Source organism: Mesoplodon mirus, assembly GCF_964341445.2.
Source record: "Mesoplodon mirus genome assembly, chromosome: 5".
In the NCBI taxonomy this organism is placed as follows: Eukaryota; Metazoa; Chordata; class Mammalia; order Artiodactyla; family Ziphiidae; genus Mesoplodon; species Mesoplodon mirus.
Genome location: NC_138980.1, coordinates 149,215,261 through 149,234,362, shown reverse-complemented (window position 1 = coordinate 149,234,362; position 19,102 = coordinate 149,215,261). Strand labels below are relative to the sequence as shown.

At 36.6% G+C, this 19,102-nt stretch overlaps 1 long non-coding RNA gene across 1 annotated transcript; it reads left to right on the top strand.

The window, feature by feature from the left end:
- Positions 1–3,683: 3,683 nt before the first annotated feature.
- LOC309804792 lies at positions 3,684–18,666 on the top strand. The gene is made up of 3 exons (XR_014294163.1): positions 3,684–3,826; positions 6,487–6,673; positions 14,837–18,666. It is a non-coding gene; the product is annotated as an uncharacterized lncRNA (long non-coding RNA).
- Positions 18,667–19,102: the final 436 nt, after the last annotated feature.

Here is a 19,102-nt window from a genome sequence, read left to right as displayed (position 1 = left end):
AAAGAGTGTAGAAACAGATGAATTTCACAGAAACATATGTATACGAGCCAAATTTAACTCAGTTTAGTACATTCAACAGGTTAGATTGGCTGGCCCCAATTTCCTTCACTTCATGAGGAGGGAATCCTTCCAACACCGACCATATTTGCACATCAATAGTAATTTCCATGACTAGGCCTCACTCAGTGATGCAGGCACCCCCATCAATGCTCCCTCCAGAAGATGATTTGCAATGGCTGCATGTCCTCCCATCAAAAACAAAACAAAACAACAACAAAAAAAACACTGAAAACAAAACAAAAATAAAGTACACATTTTTGTAACTCCATTCACCACAAAACTTCTTGAAAAACAAAGCTAAACTCACTGCCTTCCCTCCATTTGACCCCTTGCCAGTCATCTTTATCCCACTGCACTTTGCCTCCTGCCTCTAGCACTTCTCTAGAGCTGTTCCCAGAAGGTCTGAAGCAACCTCCTGATTGCCAAACCCAATTCCCAGTTCTCTAGACTTGTTGTTTGACCCTGTTGGCCAACTCTTCATTCTTGGACCTCTTTTCCCTCGGTTTCTGTAATCCTTCTGGTTAAAATCCTACCAGATAATGTTTGTGTTTGTTAGTTTCAAAATTGACTTGAAATGGCTGATAAATAATATGAGTTTCTATTACATGCTCTCTTTCTACCACTCTGGCCATTCTCTTTGTTTCTTTCTCTGCCTCTCCGTCTGTCTCTCTCCCTGGTAGTAACTTTGTGTTTACCTATTTCTTAGATGTAGTTATTTATTCTGCCTTTATCTGCATCAGTTCCCCACTTCTCCCACAAAATTTCTTCTACTTCTGTAGCTCCAACTCTCACTTAATGAGCAGAAGCCTTCTTAAACTGACCTCATAAACCCTTTATTCTTGCTCCTGTTTCCCACTGTCTGCTGTCTACTGCTACATTCCCTGATGGGCTTTACCATTGGCCTGGAGGGTTAAATGGAGAGGGCAGTCTACACACCCTTTCTGCAGCCACAGGTCTTTGCATTTTAAAAGTTTACTGACTCTTTAATGCATACTTTGAATTATACCACTTTGATCTCCTCAGTCAGTATTCATCAGTCCTTTCTATAAACCATCCTGACCCTGCATTACCCTTGTCTTCTAAGATCTCTCATAGTGTGTCATGCAAATTACTAGATTATAAACTCTCTGAGGATGGAAATCAATCCTGAATACTTGTATTTGCTTAGTACAGTGCCTTGCATTAATTCATTCACAGGTTCACTTAGTTTTAACATGGAGTATTCATTGACCACCTATTCATGCTAGACACATTGTGGGCATTGGAAGTACAGTGGTGGGTAAGACAGATACAGTCCCTACCCTCAAGAGACTAGTTCAAGAAAACAGCCATATAAAGGAAACAGGCTAATTGCAGAGTAGCAAGTACTATGAAGAAAAGAATGTAATGAGATAGAGACTTCTGGGGCTAACTTTATACATGAAATTCAGGAAGGCTTTCTGACATCTGAGCTGAGATCTAAGTAAGAACAAGCAAGCCCCCCCACACACACACACACAAATCCTGAGAAATAACATTCCAGATAAAGGGAATAACAAGATTAGAACAGAGAGGTAAGGAGGAGAGAGATTGTGTAGGACTGTGTAGTCCTTGAAAAGGATTTTGGATTTATTTTTAATTCAGTGGGAAAATATGAGGGTATTAATCAGAAAAGTGATGTGAATTCCAGTTTTAAAGTTCAGATTTATTTTTAATAAAATGGGAAAATATAGGAGGATACAAATCAGAGAAGTGATGTGATCTGAATTCCAGTTCTGGTTACTATGTGAGGAGCAAACTGAAGAGTGGCCATAGGAGATTAGATAAGAGGTGACACAGGAACCCAGGTGAGGAAAAATGGTGATTTGTATTAGTTTGGGACTTTTAGCAGATGATGGAAATGGTTATATCTGTGATAGATTTTAGAGTTTGCTCTAACAGGATTTGAGTTAAACAAGATGGGGACTGAGAGAGTTATCACACAGTAGTTACTTAATAAAAGTTTGTTGATTGCCTCATGGCTGATGACTTCAGGTACTTCCAAGGTAAGTGATCTTCTAAGATCCTACAAGTATGGTTTAACAGTACAAAAAAAAAGTTAGCCAGAAATATATATATATGATTCCTACCAAGGGAAGAAGTGGTATTTCAATTCCAGCCTAAGTCCAAATGCCACAACCCCTACCCCCATTCCCACCACATATTTCTATATTTCTCAGGAAAATAATTAAGCATTTTAAGTGGATTTAAAGGAAATGTAGAATGAAATTTGTGAATATGTGTATGTAGAGCTATCTGCCTTTGTCTTTGGGCAGGTCTTTTTATGTTTCTAAGCACACAAAAGACCTCAGACTCTTTAAATGAATTGACAGTTTAACCTGAATCATTTAAAGGATCATTTGAAGATGATAAGAAACTTTGCTTTGACCAGCTCATAAATGCACTTTTAGTAGTGCTTTAAAGTTGTGAGAGTTTTCTCTACAAATGAACAATTTTTATATAAGTTATTTTAAGAATCTCCTAAATAGCTCCCAGCATGTCGCAAGGATAAAATAAAAATGCTTAGAGGGAAAACTTTAGTGACTTGAAAAAACACTTAAATAAGAGTTCAATTTATAGTAGTTTTCAAAGCTCACCAGGCCTACAAATATGCCAAGTTTGCACTGACTCTTCCTGCAATAACTAAGCATGCCTCTGCTCTCTTAGGCACTTTCAATTCCAATGATGTATATATGTATCTAAGTATGTATGTATGTATCTGTCTAATTGACTTTTTAGAGTTTTTTAAAAAGCAATTTTAGATTTACAAAAGAATTGCAAAATTTTACAGAATTTCTATATACCATTCCCCCAGTTTTCGCTAATGTTTACATTTTACACAACCATAGAATATTTATGAAAACTAAGGAATTAATCTTGGTACGATTAACTAATAAACAGAGCTAATTCAGATTTTACCAGTTGTTTTATTTTTTTCCATTGACTCTCCTTTGTCTATACCGTGGGATCCTAAATTATACTTAAATCAGCAAAACTCCAGCCCCACAGGCCAAATCTGGCCCACTTTCTGGTTTTGTAAATAAAGTCTTTATTGGAATACAGCCATGATCATTTACTTCCTTATTATCGCTGTCTACTTTTACACTAAAATGATGGTGATAAATAGATGTAACAAAGACTATATGGCCTACAAAGCCTAAAATGTTTACTATCTGTCTCTTTACAAAAAAGTTTGCCCACTCCTGATTTAGATGTAATGTCTCCTGGTCTCCTCCAATCTATGACAGTTCCTTAGTCTTCTCTTATGTTGCATGACCTTGACACCTTTGAAGAGTACTGGTCAATTCATTTGAAGAATATTCCTCAACTTGGGTTTGTCTAATGTTTCTTATAATTACCTTGAGGCTATGTATAATTGGGAAGGCTACCATAGGGGTGATGTGCCCTTCTCAGGGTTTCTTATCAGGGATCATGATAGCTATTAATACTGGGGATGTTAAGCTTGATCATCTGACTAAGGTGGTAACTTACAAAATAGTAATTTTCCTTTGTAGTTACTAAATATTTTGAAAGAGATATTTTGAGATTCTGCAAAAAACCTGGGTTTTTTTTTTTACTTAATAAGAATTTTATTTTGATCTCATTTTATAGGTTGAAGAATGCCTAATCTGATATAAAACAAATGGTTAAAAGTGAAACACACTTGGATATTACTGCTGATCTCAGAAAGAAGCTCCATGGGACTAAGAAAGAAAAATTAGAAATAACAACTAAGCACAATGCAGAGGTAGAATTTATTTTCTTCTCAAATAATGTTAAAAGTAGGGTATGATTATTTTAGATTCATTTCATATTAGAAAATCCTTGTTTTAACATTTATCACTATAACATTCTTGTGTTTAAAAAGGGAATTATAATAAAACAGATGGTTTTTAAAATACAGTGGAATTGTATAGGAGTATTAAATTAGAAATTTAATCAACTATTATGTTTTTTGGCATGTTGTCTTAATTTTATTTTAATTAGTGTTATACTTGATCAGAAGTGTTAATTGATGAATGCATTTGGTGACTAAAGGATTTGTAAATTAGACATTTTGGACAAAAATCCTGTTTTGATTAAACTTTAGCCAATAGACTTAAGCAAACATAATGGACTTGCCAACAGCAATTCTTAGTATGATATTCTAATGGTGATTTTTTTTATTTCCTTCATTCCTTTTACATGTATTAATTGTATTTCTTCTGTAAGGAAGAGTTGTCACTTCTAGGTCATTTATTTATTTATATATATATATTAGTATGAACTCATGGATATATATTTTATTTTATTTATTTTATTCTTTGGGTTATAATGTTTTTTTACTCAAGCTGTTCTAAATTTGCCCATTGGGAACTTTTTTAGAATTCTAAAACTGTGCCCTTTTGATATGCCACAATTCTTTTGCATGTGTGTGTGTGTGTGTGTGCGCGCTTCATTTATTTCTGACACCACAAGATGCTTAAGCTAATCTTGTGTTTTCCCTCACTCAGTCCTGGACTAAACCAGTTTTCCAAGGTGTTCTGGTTGCTTTTATTGGAGAATGACATTTAGAAAATAAGTTCTGGGTGTTAGCTGTGCTCATTGCTACTGGGATATCACTATTCTATTCACTCTCAGTGGATAAAGCTAATATATTAACTCATTTATTTATTTACTTATTTATCTGTATATATATTTAAAAACAAACATGAGTCCATTTTGATGCCTCTGACACCAATCCACCTCTATAGGGTTTGTTCTACTTTCTTCCTCTCCTCATTTGTAACTTCTTTCTCTGAAAGTGAGAAACCTGGCTCTTATTATCCATAACATATACACTTAATTATCAACTGTAGTATAAAAAAAAAGTAGTTTCAGAATTCCCACCCATATCCTTGTGAGAAATAAAATTTCCACCTATAGTGAAATGTTTGTATACACTTATCTTTAGACTTACAGTGTTCAGTCAAAACACTGTTCCCCCAAATTTTTTTCAGTCAAAACACTGTTCCCCCAAATTTTTTCGGTCAGCTCCTTTCCTTCCATCTCTTTCTTTTGGTTTTGTGATTATCTGTTGTATTTTGTTGGTTAGAAGCAAGTCACAGGGCTTCCCTGGTGGTGCATTGGTTGGGAATCTGCCTGCCAGTGCAGGGGACATGGGTTCAAGCCCTGGTCCGGGAAGATTCCACATGCCCCAGAGCAACTAAACCTGGGTGCCACAACTACTGAGCCTGCGCTCTAGAGCTTGTGAGCCACAACTACTGAGCCCACGAGCCACAACTACTGCAGCCCGCATGTCTAGAGCCCTGCTCCACAACAAGAGAAGCCAGGACAATGAGAAGCCCATGCACCACAGCGAAGAGTAGCCCCCACTCGCCTCACTTAGAGAAAGCCCGTGCACAGCGATAAAGACCCAACACAGCCAAATATAAAAACAAATAAATTAATTAATTAAAAAGAAAAAAAGAAGCAAGTCACAGTTCCCACCCTCTAGGGAATAAGACACCCAAGGACAGAGTGTTTCTTGTGGATTCCTCTAGTTTCCATCCAAACACTTAGAACTAATAGCTCCACAGATTTTATTATTAGGTCATGCTTGTGTTTCATTGGTTAATCTTTTTTAGAAATTTATTCAGCTTGATAATAGAAAATCAAAATGACTGCACTGTAGAACAGACATCCAGTCATTTCAACTCTTTTGACAACTGAGGCATTTCCCTAGACAATTGCCTTGACTCGGCCAAAACTGACTCAGGCACTTCCATGCAGACAAAGCCCAGGAGGCCATAAGTGTCCTCCTATAGCAGATAAACTCTGCTTAGGTCTTTCCTTTAATATCAATTCCTTCTCAGGTCAAACAGAGAGAAAATAGAAGGCAGGTGTTCTAAGAACAACTGTCTGATTTTTATTCAGCTTACATTTTTTTCCTGGGCCACATTTGCTTCACTTAGGTATTGGATACATGAACTAAAACTAATTTTTTGTAGTCGTAATATATAAGCTAGGCCCATGATTAAGTTTAATATGCATACTTTCCACATTATACTTTAGGATAGATGTGGCTGTCCCTAAATTTGTTTGTCTCTCCCAGTCCTTATGGGAAAACATATGCAAAGCATTTGGGGATTATTGCCAAGTAGAATTGGGACCCTGCTTGAATGAAATGAAGAACAAATCCCCTTAGAGAAGGCAGTAGGCTCACCATGAACTGAGCAAACCAAGGAATCATGCCTTGCCTTGGGGTGGAAAAGAAGAGGGAGGAGGTTTATTTGCCCATTAAACCTGAAGTAGGTTTAAAAGATTTAGAGGAAGCTATTGAACATCAAGTCTGCCATTAGATGAAAAGCGTCACTGCTACAATTTGCTGCATAGAGACCTTGTAAGCGTAACTCTGAGAGGTCCACTCACTCACTGATCTCACACCAGGCCCGTGACCAACTCTGGGTTCAGCCCTGCACTTTGAAGGGTATGAAAGAAATGCAAGAGAAGACCCTGCCATCAAAGGACTTTGGAGACTCACCATCTACTTTCTTCATGGTCTGCCACCATATGGTGATAAGGAATAACCTTGATTAGAAGGCACAGCCTCTGTGAAAGACCAGCAGGGTTAACTGTAAGTACAGTCTGAATCTTGCATATTTTTTAAGTGGGATATACATGGAAATTAAGGTAAGTCAGTTCTGCTTAGGACAGTCAAGATGGCTGAGGCAAAGAAAGAAAAGAAATACAGACAGACCCTTCGACTGCTGACAGTTTTTGAAGGTATATGAACCAAACAGCACATGAACCAAAAGAGCCCTTATGTTCTACTTTCAGGTAGAAGCAAATCTGGCACTGAAGTTGAGGCAAGCGAAAATTTCCTAAGATCAAACAGCTGAAAAAGTGGCACTGGAACGAGAGGCACTCTTTGAATGTTTTTTAATGTATTTTCAGCTGTTTGAATTCTCGATTGGAATGAAAGACACAAGAGTGAAAAATCTTAGAGCTGCAAAATGCTAAAAGGAGAAAGGAATAATCAGCTGGTACCATCTTCATCCTTAGCATCGCTCTCATGGACTCCTACAACAGCCAACTACCTGTACTGTCCATTTTCACTTTTGCAACAATTCACCCTTCGTACAGCCTTCAAAACAATCCTTTAAAAACATACATTTCTCTCTGCTAACAAACTTTCAAATAGCTTTCCTTTACACTTTAATGGCTTGTCTTCTTCATCTTCATCTAATTCCATGGCTGTCCTTTCTCACTATGCTCCAGTCACACTGGACTTTTTTATTATTCCCAGAACACCAAAAGCTTTTTGCTTTACAATTCCTTCTGTGTGTACCGTTCTCTCTTCAGCTCTTCATACCTGCTCATCTTTTAGCTTAAGTGTTATTTCCAGAGGGAAGGTTTCCTTGCCCAGACTCTAAGTAGCCTCCTCAGGGTACTCTGTACCATAACACCCCATTTATTGACTCATAGAAAATATTCCAAATTGTAATTATTTAATTTATACATTTTTATATTACATTTTTATCTTTCTCCTCCATTAACCAATGGAGAGGTGCTGCCCAACAGAAGCTGTGACATTTGGTAGAGGAATGCAGCCTCTGTCCCAGCTGAGGCCTGGTAGAAAGGGAACAGTGTGAGTAAATACACCACCACCAACCCCCACTCCTCATTCCTTCTGATCTTTTACCGGTTCCTTTTGATAGCTAGACCAGGGAGCAAGAGAAACTGGACAATGCAGTCTATAGAGGTTGGCTTTCTGAGACACATAGTAGGACAGAGAAGGGCTGAGGGACAAATGGAGCTGAAGGGCAAATGGAGACTACACAGCACATAGATTGAAAATAGAACAAAGTGAGTTTAATGGGAATTCAAGAAGAAAAGTATAGAGCATACTGTGCAAAGTCTGTGATCAAAGAAACAACAGGAAAGTAAAATATTTCCTGAACTGAAGAAAGATTTGAGTCTATGGTCAAAATACTCATCAAAGAACAGAAATGCAAGAGCTTTAAAAAATATGCTATCCAGATACCATCCCTTAAAACATTACTTAAAAATATGCTAGAACTATCCAAGAGAGGAAACTAAATAAAGAACTCAAGAATGAGGAAAATAAATGAACTGTGGATAAACATTAAAACTCACAAACCAGAGACTTTAAAAATATCAATAAGTCATTTCTAAATGTTCAAAAACTCCAATGCAAATATTAAAAATAAACTTGTAAAACATAAGAATCTTATTAAATAGATTCTCAATTTGACTAATAGATGATGTCAATAAAACTGAGAAATCGAGAGAGGAAGAAAAGAGGAAAATTATTTTACAAATGTGCTATTGGAAACCATTTCATTCTTAGTATAGTATTCATAATCACAGAAAAATAGATCTAAGTTTTCTAATAAAAATAATTCCGAAGAGTGTATCTTCGAAGTCAATTAAGTAAAAAGAAAAAACAAAACATAATCAAATACCAGAGTAAAAAATAACCTCTAAGAAGAACTAATGCAGAAAGACATACATAATCCTAAGCAAAACTGGGTTGACACTATTGAAAAACAAAGACTAATGGATTTGTCAGATTCCATCTTATGGTCTTTGAAAAGAAAGGCTTAAAAGTGTAACATAAAGATTTAAATTAAAAAGATATCTTTAGGTAAGTGTAAAAAAATAAGCAAAAAACAGTGACCATTTTATTATAAGAAACAACCTAGAATTCAAGCCTAAAAGGACTGGATTAAGTGGAGAAAGGTCAACACTTTATATTGATTCAAGGTATCCCAAAGAAGAGATTATAACCATGAAACTTTGTGGAGCAAATATCAGGTCATTGAAATATACAAAGAAGTGATTGGAAAAGAGAAGTCCTTGAAAAAATACTTTAGTGGGAGACTTAAGCAGACCACTTTGAAATACAAAGAAAAAATGACATAGCTGATTTAAACAATATAAGTACTAAAGATGTTCTATAAATTAGATTAAATGCTGTAATTTGAGAATACATATTAGAGTAAACATTATTTCTTAGTCAAAAAAAGAATTGACAATATTAATACTAGTTAGCTAATATGAGTTTAGTTCCATTTCAGGCCAGCCACCATGCCAAGGGTTTTTTGGCATCTATCATCTCATTTAATCCCCACAATAATACAATGAGATAGACATTATTAAACCTATTTAAAGAGGCAGAAGCTGAAGCTTAAAGAACTTATCTAATCTGTGTCCCCAAGATCACTATTGTAGTGGGAAAAACAGAATTCTAACTCCAGCGTGTGTGACTCAGAGCTTCCTCCTAACCACTTTAATATACTCTTTCCCAGAATATTTCATTCTAATTAGAAGAAGCTGATCAGGGCATATTCTCTGAGCACAATGCAATAAAATTAGAAATTAAGCTTCAATAAAAGATAGTTTTAAAAGCTCTCTTAATTATTCTTTGTTTGGGTCAAAAAGAAGCCCAGAACAAGCTAATGACTCTGAAAACACTACATTAAAATAATATATGAGAAGTCCCCAATAAATTTATAGCCTTAAATTATTTTATTCTTAAAAACAAGAGAAAAAAATGAATTATGCACTTAATTCCAGAATTTAGGAGGAGGAGGAGAAGCAGAAGGGGAGTGCAAAAAACATACCTAAGGACAGAAATTAATTAATTAGAAAATAGTTTTTTAAAGTGAGAAATAATTGATATGAAAATACAAGTGCTGCATACACACACACACTCAATGAAACAAAATTTTCAGGAAACAAAGTTTAAACTTACTATGTGATACATTCTGATGTTTCCAGTTTCTTTAGCAGCTTTGTTGAGGTATAATCGATAAATAATAAACTACACATATTTAAAGTATACAGTTTAATAAGTTTTGAAATATGTGTACACTTGTGGAGCCATCAACAGAATCAAGATAATGAAAATATCCAATATTATCAAAAGATTTCTCATGTCATTTTGTTATCCCTTCCTCTCACCGGTCATCCTTCCCCCCATCCACAGAAAACCACTGATATGCTTTCTGCCACAATAGATTAGTTTTCATTTTCTAAATTTTTCTAAACATGGAATCATGAAGTATGCACTTTTTGGCCTGGCTTCTTTCACTGCTTATGTAATCATTCTGAGAGTTATCTATGTTGTTGTATGTGTCAGTAGTTCAATCTTTTTGTTGTTAATATTCCATTGTATGGATATACCACAATTTGTGTATTCATTAACATGCTGGTATGGGTTTGGGTTGTTTCCAGTTTGAGTCAATTACAAATAATGGATGACAGCTGGGAGGGGAATTGGACTCAAGAACAGTTTTTCTCCTTAATATAATAATTGTGACTATATGTCAGGAATGAATTAGGAGAGAGCAAAAATTAATAGCAGGAGAGAAGGGAGACAGCAATGTCCTGAGTGAGGTGACATGGAATCTTGTGCACAAGAAGGGAGTCTGGCTTTAGTAGGAGTGGGAAATTGATTGATCATGACAGGTGTACGTGGACAGATGCTGGAAGGTGGGTAGGTGTGGTGGCAGCAGTGGTGGAGGATGGGTCTGTGGTAGCTTTCCTCTGATTACTTCAATTTTCTTGGTGAACTAAGAAGCAAGGTCACAGCTAAAAGAGAGGATGGAGAAGAGGAGTTGGAGGTTTGAGAGGAGAGGAGAGATATGAAATAATCATCTGAAATGTTATGCCCTGTTATGTAATTGGTAAGTCATTCTGAATGGGCTCAGATGGGTAGGATAGTAGCATTAGTCAGAAAATTAAACAGCTACAAACTTAAGCATTATTCACCCAGAAAAATACGGGCATGCCTGAACTCATTGCTCACAAAACTCAAACCCTGACAGTTCTCTTTATGACTTAACATCAAGACATTGAGTTACACCTGTTCTCTGTGCTTCCCTTTCATTACAACACTTCACTTTGGGGTTGAGAAGTGTTAAGCCAATTTCCTTTTAGCCGCTTGCCATTTTGCTATTAGTTACTGTTTAACAAGAGCCATATCAGTCATGCGGCACCTCCAGGGACGGGGTGGATATGTGTGTTTCTGGCAAGATAGGAGTTTGTTTCTTCTGTTGCCTTTTAATTCTTTGTTTCAACCGGGGGAAAAAAAAAAAACGAAAACCTAGGTTTCTCTGCTTCATTTTGGTGATGGTGTATCAAAAGGAGACCATCCACATAAACTGAGATATCTCAGTTTTGTTTCATAAGCACATTTGCCAAATTAAAATCTGGGTTATTTCCTCTCATGGGGAAAAGAAAAGAAAATGATATTTTCAGGTCTGGCTTAGTGCATCCATAGCAAGAAGGAGCAATGTTCTTAAAGAGCATGAAAGCACCTCTATTCCAGCTGCCACTGTGGAAAAAATAAGAAGGAAAGACTGAGCTTTACACAATTCGTTTTGATCATTCAACATGTTTTCAATATGATGCTAAATTTAATTTTTAAAGAAATAATAAACATTCAATGGCAGATCCATTGGGCAAAATTTTGGCTTGAACTTGAATTGGATGATAAGAAAGGAATAACAGATGGGGAGAGAACACATGAGAAGAGAAATTTTATAAACTAAATCTGGGCTCAGTGTTTTTGGGTACTCTCAGTGCTTTGACTATTTAAATATTAACTTCACTTTTCAATGTCCTATTTTTTGTCTGATAATAACAAGTGGGGGATGATCAAGTTATTCAACAACATTCTATTATAGTCCAAAATGCCAGAAAATCCATTCAAGTCTCCCTGTAGTAAACAACTATAGGAATAAATGAATAAAACTGAAGAGACCTCTGAGGAGGAAATTGTATGATTGTATCATAGTGCCACCTGGCCTATACAACAATACTCTGCTCACATGGCATCAATTTGCTAATGCAAACATGAAATTGTGTATTTTACATGGAAATTGTATATTTTCAACCTCAGGATAAGTATGAGATGCCAATCCTTCAAAGAGAACAAATAATTTATATTATGCTGCACATAGGAGACTTTCCATTTGGATGATTCACTGATTTGTGAATGCTTTTGAAGTGACCATTTCTAGATCCAAATACCTTTATCTCAGATATTATCATTATTATAGATTGCTAGCATTATCAGACTAGAAACTTTAGGATGAATGCAGTGGAGGAAATCAGAGACCTATCACCCAAATACTATTACTTGAATTAGAATTTACAATAAGGAACACTAATTTAAATTTTGTAGGATATAAGCCTTTTTTTTTTTAAGATTTGGGTGAATTCCATTGCATTTTTATATATAGTTTACAGCTATCCATTTGTTTTAAAATATGATATCTTGGTTTTGAGATTTAATCATGGTTTTAAACTTAGATATACTCCCCAACAGGAGCACAGGACACCCATTCATCAAAGCTATAAACGACATTTTTCTTTTATTGCCATACATACTCTATTTTAAGCTAGAGGGAGTAATAGACATTTAAGAATGTTTCAGAAGACTTGGCATACCCGATCAGCATGTGCAGAGGCTTGCACCCTACACTGCATATGAATTTTTTCAGACTGTGTTTTAGTAGGAGCTTATCCAGATTAGCTATAGAGTAAAAGAATGTTACTGCAGGAAGGAACCCCAGAGAGGGTCTAGGGCTCGAGGCCAACTCACCCTGCTTGTTTTATAAATTCTCCTGGAGAAGTTAAAAGTCTTGCCCAATGATACATTATTGTGTAGCATGGCCCCCATCTTCTATTATGTAGGACATTTAGGAAAGATGTACCATGTGTACATAAAAGTACAGACATGGGGTCAGACTAACACACACTAAAATCCCTTCTAAACTCTTAGCTAGCTATATAACCTTGAGCAAATTACTCATCCTTTCTAAAACCCAGCTTGCATATCTTAAATTAGAGATAATAAATAACATAACACATAGGGTTGTAATGTGAATTATGTGAGGTAATCAATTTAATAGGTCATTGCACATGGAAAATAATAACACAGGAAATATATAAATCCACTATGCTCAAATTCCTGATGGTATTGTAATACATAGTGAAAATAATCTGCTCTAAATGGCTTAAAAATTAAATTTGACTGGAGTTTTATCAAGAAATTCTTCATACTATTTAAATTATATTCATGAATCTCACTAGTTGCGCAAGGTATTATAATGAACCCAGGGCACTTATGCACCCAAAGTCCCTGTGTAAAACCAAGACACTTTGAAGGAGGTCTGTGTAAGTGAGAAAGTGGATGATCTTACATACCCATCTGCAGGGAAAATGAACATATTACAGATACATACATACATGGCTGAAAAATGTAAGTAAACTCGTCCTCTTGATTTATCCTTTTTCATTAATTGAATCTGAATCTGATCATATTAAAATCAGATTTTGACATCCTCAAGGAATAAGTTATTGTTTTAAGCAGAGACAAATGTGAGAAAAATTCTATATGATACTCTTATTCTTTAGAATCTGATGGATCCAGTGGTTGATCTGCATGTAAGAACTCTGAACCTGATCATCAAACATATTTTTGCAAAGTATAGCCAGTGAGATGCCAGTCAACAGTGATGGCCAACTGGCATCGAAGTAACTCTTTTTGGCTGAAAAGCAAATTGTACTTGGGTCAGAGAGAAAGCCAAGACCCTGAAGATTCTCTCACAGCATTGTAAACAGTAATAGCTCCACTGTTCAGATAAGGGGCATCTTGCTCAAGGCCTCCTTGTAAGTAAGTAATCTAAAGCACATTCAGACAGCAATGACTCTTGTTGGAACAAGATTTTAAGCAGTGCCTACAAGTTCTTTAAAAATGTACTTAAAAGTTAAAAGAACTTTTATCTCTATTGCAAGTTGGGGGTCCACTTAATTCAAATGCTGTATCATCTCAAGTTATCTAAGAAGCTGAAGGCAAGATGGAATTAGATGGTTGAAGGACTTTTTGGAGGAGACACCTGTGAAAGATGTAGGGGAGAGGGAGAAGAATAGGCAAGGAAAGCATCAGACTGTGATGAAGGTCTAGCACCTGTGTAAAGAGAGAAGGAGGGAAGGATGATGATGTATTGAATAGGAAGAGCTTCAGACTATACTACAGCTCTGACACTGCATCAATCAGGTCGATGGGGAGCCACAAAGCAGAGACTGCCCTTTAGAATAGTCTGGTGTGAGCAGAAATGTCCCAGCCCTAGTAGCCAGTCACTGGCTGGGTGAAGCCTGAAGAAAGTGCGGCCTTGGAATGAACATTATGGCGGATCCAAAGGTTGGGCCTCTGGAGGTTGTCTGCCAACCCCAGACTTGCACAAAGTTCTCTGGAAGGGAGATCTGAGCATTTCCATGACTGCCACAGATGCCTTCCTAAAATAATATCCACAAGGGTTCTTCAAATGGGTTCCTTAAAAAGACAGGAGGGTTAGATAAGAATGATTGAAACAAGAATTATATGCATTTTACTATATATGACATTATATAGAATGAAATAGAGATAATAGCTGGGGTTCAGGTATTAACTTCCATTAACCTCCAGGTTCTGTACATAAGCACTGGTAAAACCTTTGGCCTTGCATGGTTTAAGCAATTGCTTCTGTGGTAAGTTCAGGTTTCCTTCTTAGCTATTTTATGGCTCAGGTTTCTTTTATCTGAGTTTCATGCAATTCTAGGTTGAAATGGCTTTTCCATCAAATAATTGACCATACTACCAGTATACTAGAAAATTATCAGTCTCAACTGTTCTTTCATTAATTCTGACTTTGTACACTTTCAATAGCTTAATGACTCTTCTTTATTTCAAAAAACCTAAAAAATTTTCTTCCTTCTTCGACAGTCATTGTTATGTGGGAATGATGATTTCACATATAAGATCCTTCACAGCGAGAGGAGATTGGTTCAAGATGGCGCAGTGGAAGGACGTGCTCTTACTCGCTCTTGCAAGAGCACTGGAATCACAACTAACTGCTGAACAATCACCAACAGGAAGACACTGGAACTCACCAAAAAAGATACCCCACATCCAAAGACAAAGGAGAAACCACAATGAGATGGTAGGAGGGGTGCAATCACAGTAAAATCAAATCCCATAACTGCTGGGTGGGTGACTCACAAACTGGAGAACACTTATACACAGAAGTCCATCTACTGGAGTGAAGGTTCTGATCCCCATGTCAGGCTTCCCAACCTGGGGATCCGGCAATGGGAGGAGGAATTCCTAGAGAATCAGACCTTGAAGGCTAGCAGGATTTGATTACAGGACTTTGACAGGACTGGGGGAAACAGACACTCCACTCTTGGAGGGCACACACAAAGTAGTGTGTACATTGGGACCCAGGGGGAGGAGCAGTGACCCCATAGGGGACGGAACCAGACCTACCTGCTAGTGTTGGAGGGTTTCCTGAAGAGGTGGGGGCTGACTCTGTCTCACCGTGAGGACAAGGACACTGGCCGCAGAAGTTCTGGGAAGCACTCCTTGGCGTGATCCCTCCCAGAGTCCACCATTAGCCCCACCAAAGATCCCAGGTAGGCTTCAGTCTTGGGTCGCCTCAGGCCAAACAACCAACAGGGAGGGAGCCCAGCCCCACCCATTAGCAGACAAGTGGATTAAAGTTTTACTCAGCTCTGCCCACCAGAGCAACAACCAGGTCTACCCACCAGCAGTCATCACTCTCATCAGGAAACTTACACAAGCCTCTTAGATAACCTAATCCAACAGAGGGCAGACAGCAGAAGCAAGAAGAACTACAATCCTGAAGCCTGTGGAACAAAAACCACATTCACAGAAACATAGACAAGATGAAAAGGCAGAGGGCTATGTACCAGATGAAGGAACAAGATAAAACCCCAGAAAAACAACTAAACAAAGTGGCAATAGGCAATCTTCCAGAAAAAGAATTCAGAATAATGATAGTGAAGATGATCCTGGACCTCTGAAAAAGAATGGAGGCAAACATTGAGAAGATGAAAGAAATGTTTAACAAAGACCTAGAAAAATTAAAGAACAAACAGAGATAAACAATACAATAACTGAAATTAAAAATACACTAGAAGGAATCAATAGCAGAATAACTGAGGCAGAAGAACGGATAAGTGACCTGGAAGACAGAATGAGGGAATTCACTGCTGCAGAACAGATTAAAGAAAAAAGAATGGAAAGAAATGAAGAAATCCGAAGAGACCTCTGGAACAATATTAAACACCACAACATTCGCATTATAGGGGTCCCAGAAGGAGAAGAGTGAGAGAAAGGACCCAAGAAGATATCTGAAGCAATTATAGTCAAAAACTTCCCTAACATGGGAAAGGAAATAGCCATCCAAGTCCAGGAAGTGCAGAGAACCCCATACAGGATAAACCCAAGGAGAAACATGCCAAGACGCATAGTAATCAAATTGACAAAAATTAAAGACAAAGAAAAATTATTGAAAGCAGCAAGGGAAAAACAACAAATAACATACAAAGGAACTCCCATAAGGTTAATAGCTGATTCCTCAGCAAAAAGTCTACAAGCCAGAAGGGAGTGGCATGATATATTTAAAGTGATGAAAGGGAAGAACCTACAACCAAGATTACTCTACCCGGCAAGGATCTCATTCAGATTCGATGGAGAAATCAAAAGCTTTACAGACAAGCAAAAGCTGAGAGAATTCAGCACCATCATACCAGCTCTACAACAAATGCTGAGGGAGCTTTTCTAAGTGAGAAACACAAGAGAAGAAAAGGACCTACAGAAACAAACACAAAGCAATTAAGAAAATGGTAATAGGAACATATATATTGATAATTACCTTAAAAGTGAATGGATTAAATGCTCCAACCAAAAGACATAGACTGGCTGAATGGATACAAAAACAAGACCCATATATATGCTGTCTACAAGAGACCCACTTCAGACCTAGGGACACATACAGAATGAAAGTGAGGGGATGGAAAAAGATATTCCATGCAAATGGAAATCAAAAGAAAGCTGGAGTAGCAATACTCATATCAGATAAAATAGACTTTAAAATAAAGAATGTTACAAGAGCCAAGGAAGGACACTACATAATGATCAAGGGGTCAATCTAAGAAGAAAATATAACAATTATAAATATACATGCACCCAACATAGGAGCACCTCAATACATAAGGCAACTGCTAACAGCTATAAAAGAGGAAATCGACAGTAACACAGTAATAGTGGGGGACTTTAACACCTCACTTACACCAATGGACAGATCATCCAAACAGAAAATTAATAAGGAAACACAAGTTTTAAATGACACAATAGAGCAGATAGATTTAATTGATATTTATAGGACATTCCATCAAAAACGGCAGATTACACTTTCTTCTCAAGTGCACATGGCACATTCTCCATGATAGATCACATCTTGGGTCACAAATCAAGCCTCAGTAAATTTAAGAAAATTGAAAACCTATCAAGTACCTTTTCTGACCACAACACTATGAGATTAGAAATCAATTACAGGGAAAAAAACGTAAAAAACACAAACTCATGGAGACTAAACAATATGTTACTAAATAACAAAGAGATCACCGATGAAATCAAAGAAGAAATCAAAAAATACCTACAGACAAATGACAATGAAAACATGACAATCCAAAACCTATGGATGCAGCAAAAATAGTTCTAAGAGGGAAGTATATAGCAATACAATCCTACCTCAAGAAACAACAAACATCTTAAATAAAAAATCCAACCTTACATCTAAAAGAACTAGAAAAAGAAGAACAAACAAAACCCAAAATTAGTAAAAGGAAAGAAATCCTAAAGATCAGAGCAGAAATAAATAAAATAGAAACAAAGAAAACAATAGCAGAGATCAATAAAACTAAAAGCTGGTTCTTTGAGTAGATCAAAAAAATTGATAAACCATTAGCCAGACTCATCAAGAAAAAGAGGGATAGGACTCAAATCATTAAAATTAGAAATGAAAAACTAGAAGTTACAACAGACACCACAGAAGTACAAAGCATCCTAAGAGACTATTACAAGCAACTCTATGTCAATAAAACAGACAACCTGGAAGAAATGGACAAATCCTTAGAAAGGTATAATCTTCCAAGACTGAACCAGGAAGAAATAGAAAATATGAACAGACCAATCACAAGTAATGAAATTGAAACTGTGATTAAAAACCTTCCAACAAACAAAACTCTAGCACCAGATAGCTTCACAAGTGAATTCTATCAAACATTTAGAGAAGAGCTAACACCCATCCTTCTTAAACTCTTGCAAAAAATTTCAGAGAAAGGAACACTCCCAAACTCATTCTATGAGGCCACCATCACCCTGATACCAAAATCAGACAAAGATACTACAAAAAAGAAAATTACAGACCAATATCACTGATGAATATAGATGCAAAAATCCTCAACAAAATACTAGCAAACAGAATCCAACAACACATTAAAAGGATCATACACCATGATCAAGTGGGATTTCTCCCAGGGATGCAAGGATTCTTCAGTATATGCAAATCAATCAATGTGATACACCATATTAACAAATTGAGGAAGAAAAACCACATGATCATCTCAACAGATGAAGGAAAAGATTTTGATAAAATTCAACACTCATTTATGATAAAAACTCTCCAGACAGTGGGCATAGAGGGAACCTACCTCAACATAATAAAGGCCATATACGACAAACCCACAGCAAACATCATTCTCAATGGTGAAAAACTGAAAGCATTTCCTCTAAGATCAGGAACAAGACAAGGATGTCCACTGTTGCCACTATTATTCAACATAGTTTTGGAAGTCTTAGCCATGGCAATCAGAGAAGAAAAGGAAATAAAAGGAATGCAAATTGGAAAAGAAGAAGTAAAACTGTCACTGTTTGCAGATGACATGATACTATACATAGAAAATACTAAAGATGCTACCAGAAAACTACTAGAGCTAATCAATGAGTCTGGTAAGGTTGCAGGATACAAAATTAATGCACAGAAAACTCTTGCATTTCTATACACTAATGGTGAAAAATCTGAAAGAGAAATTAAGGAGACACTCCCATTTAACATTGCAAAAAAAAGAATAAAATACCTAGGAATAAACCTACCTAGGGAGACAAAAGACCTGTATGCAGAAA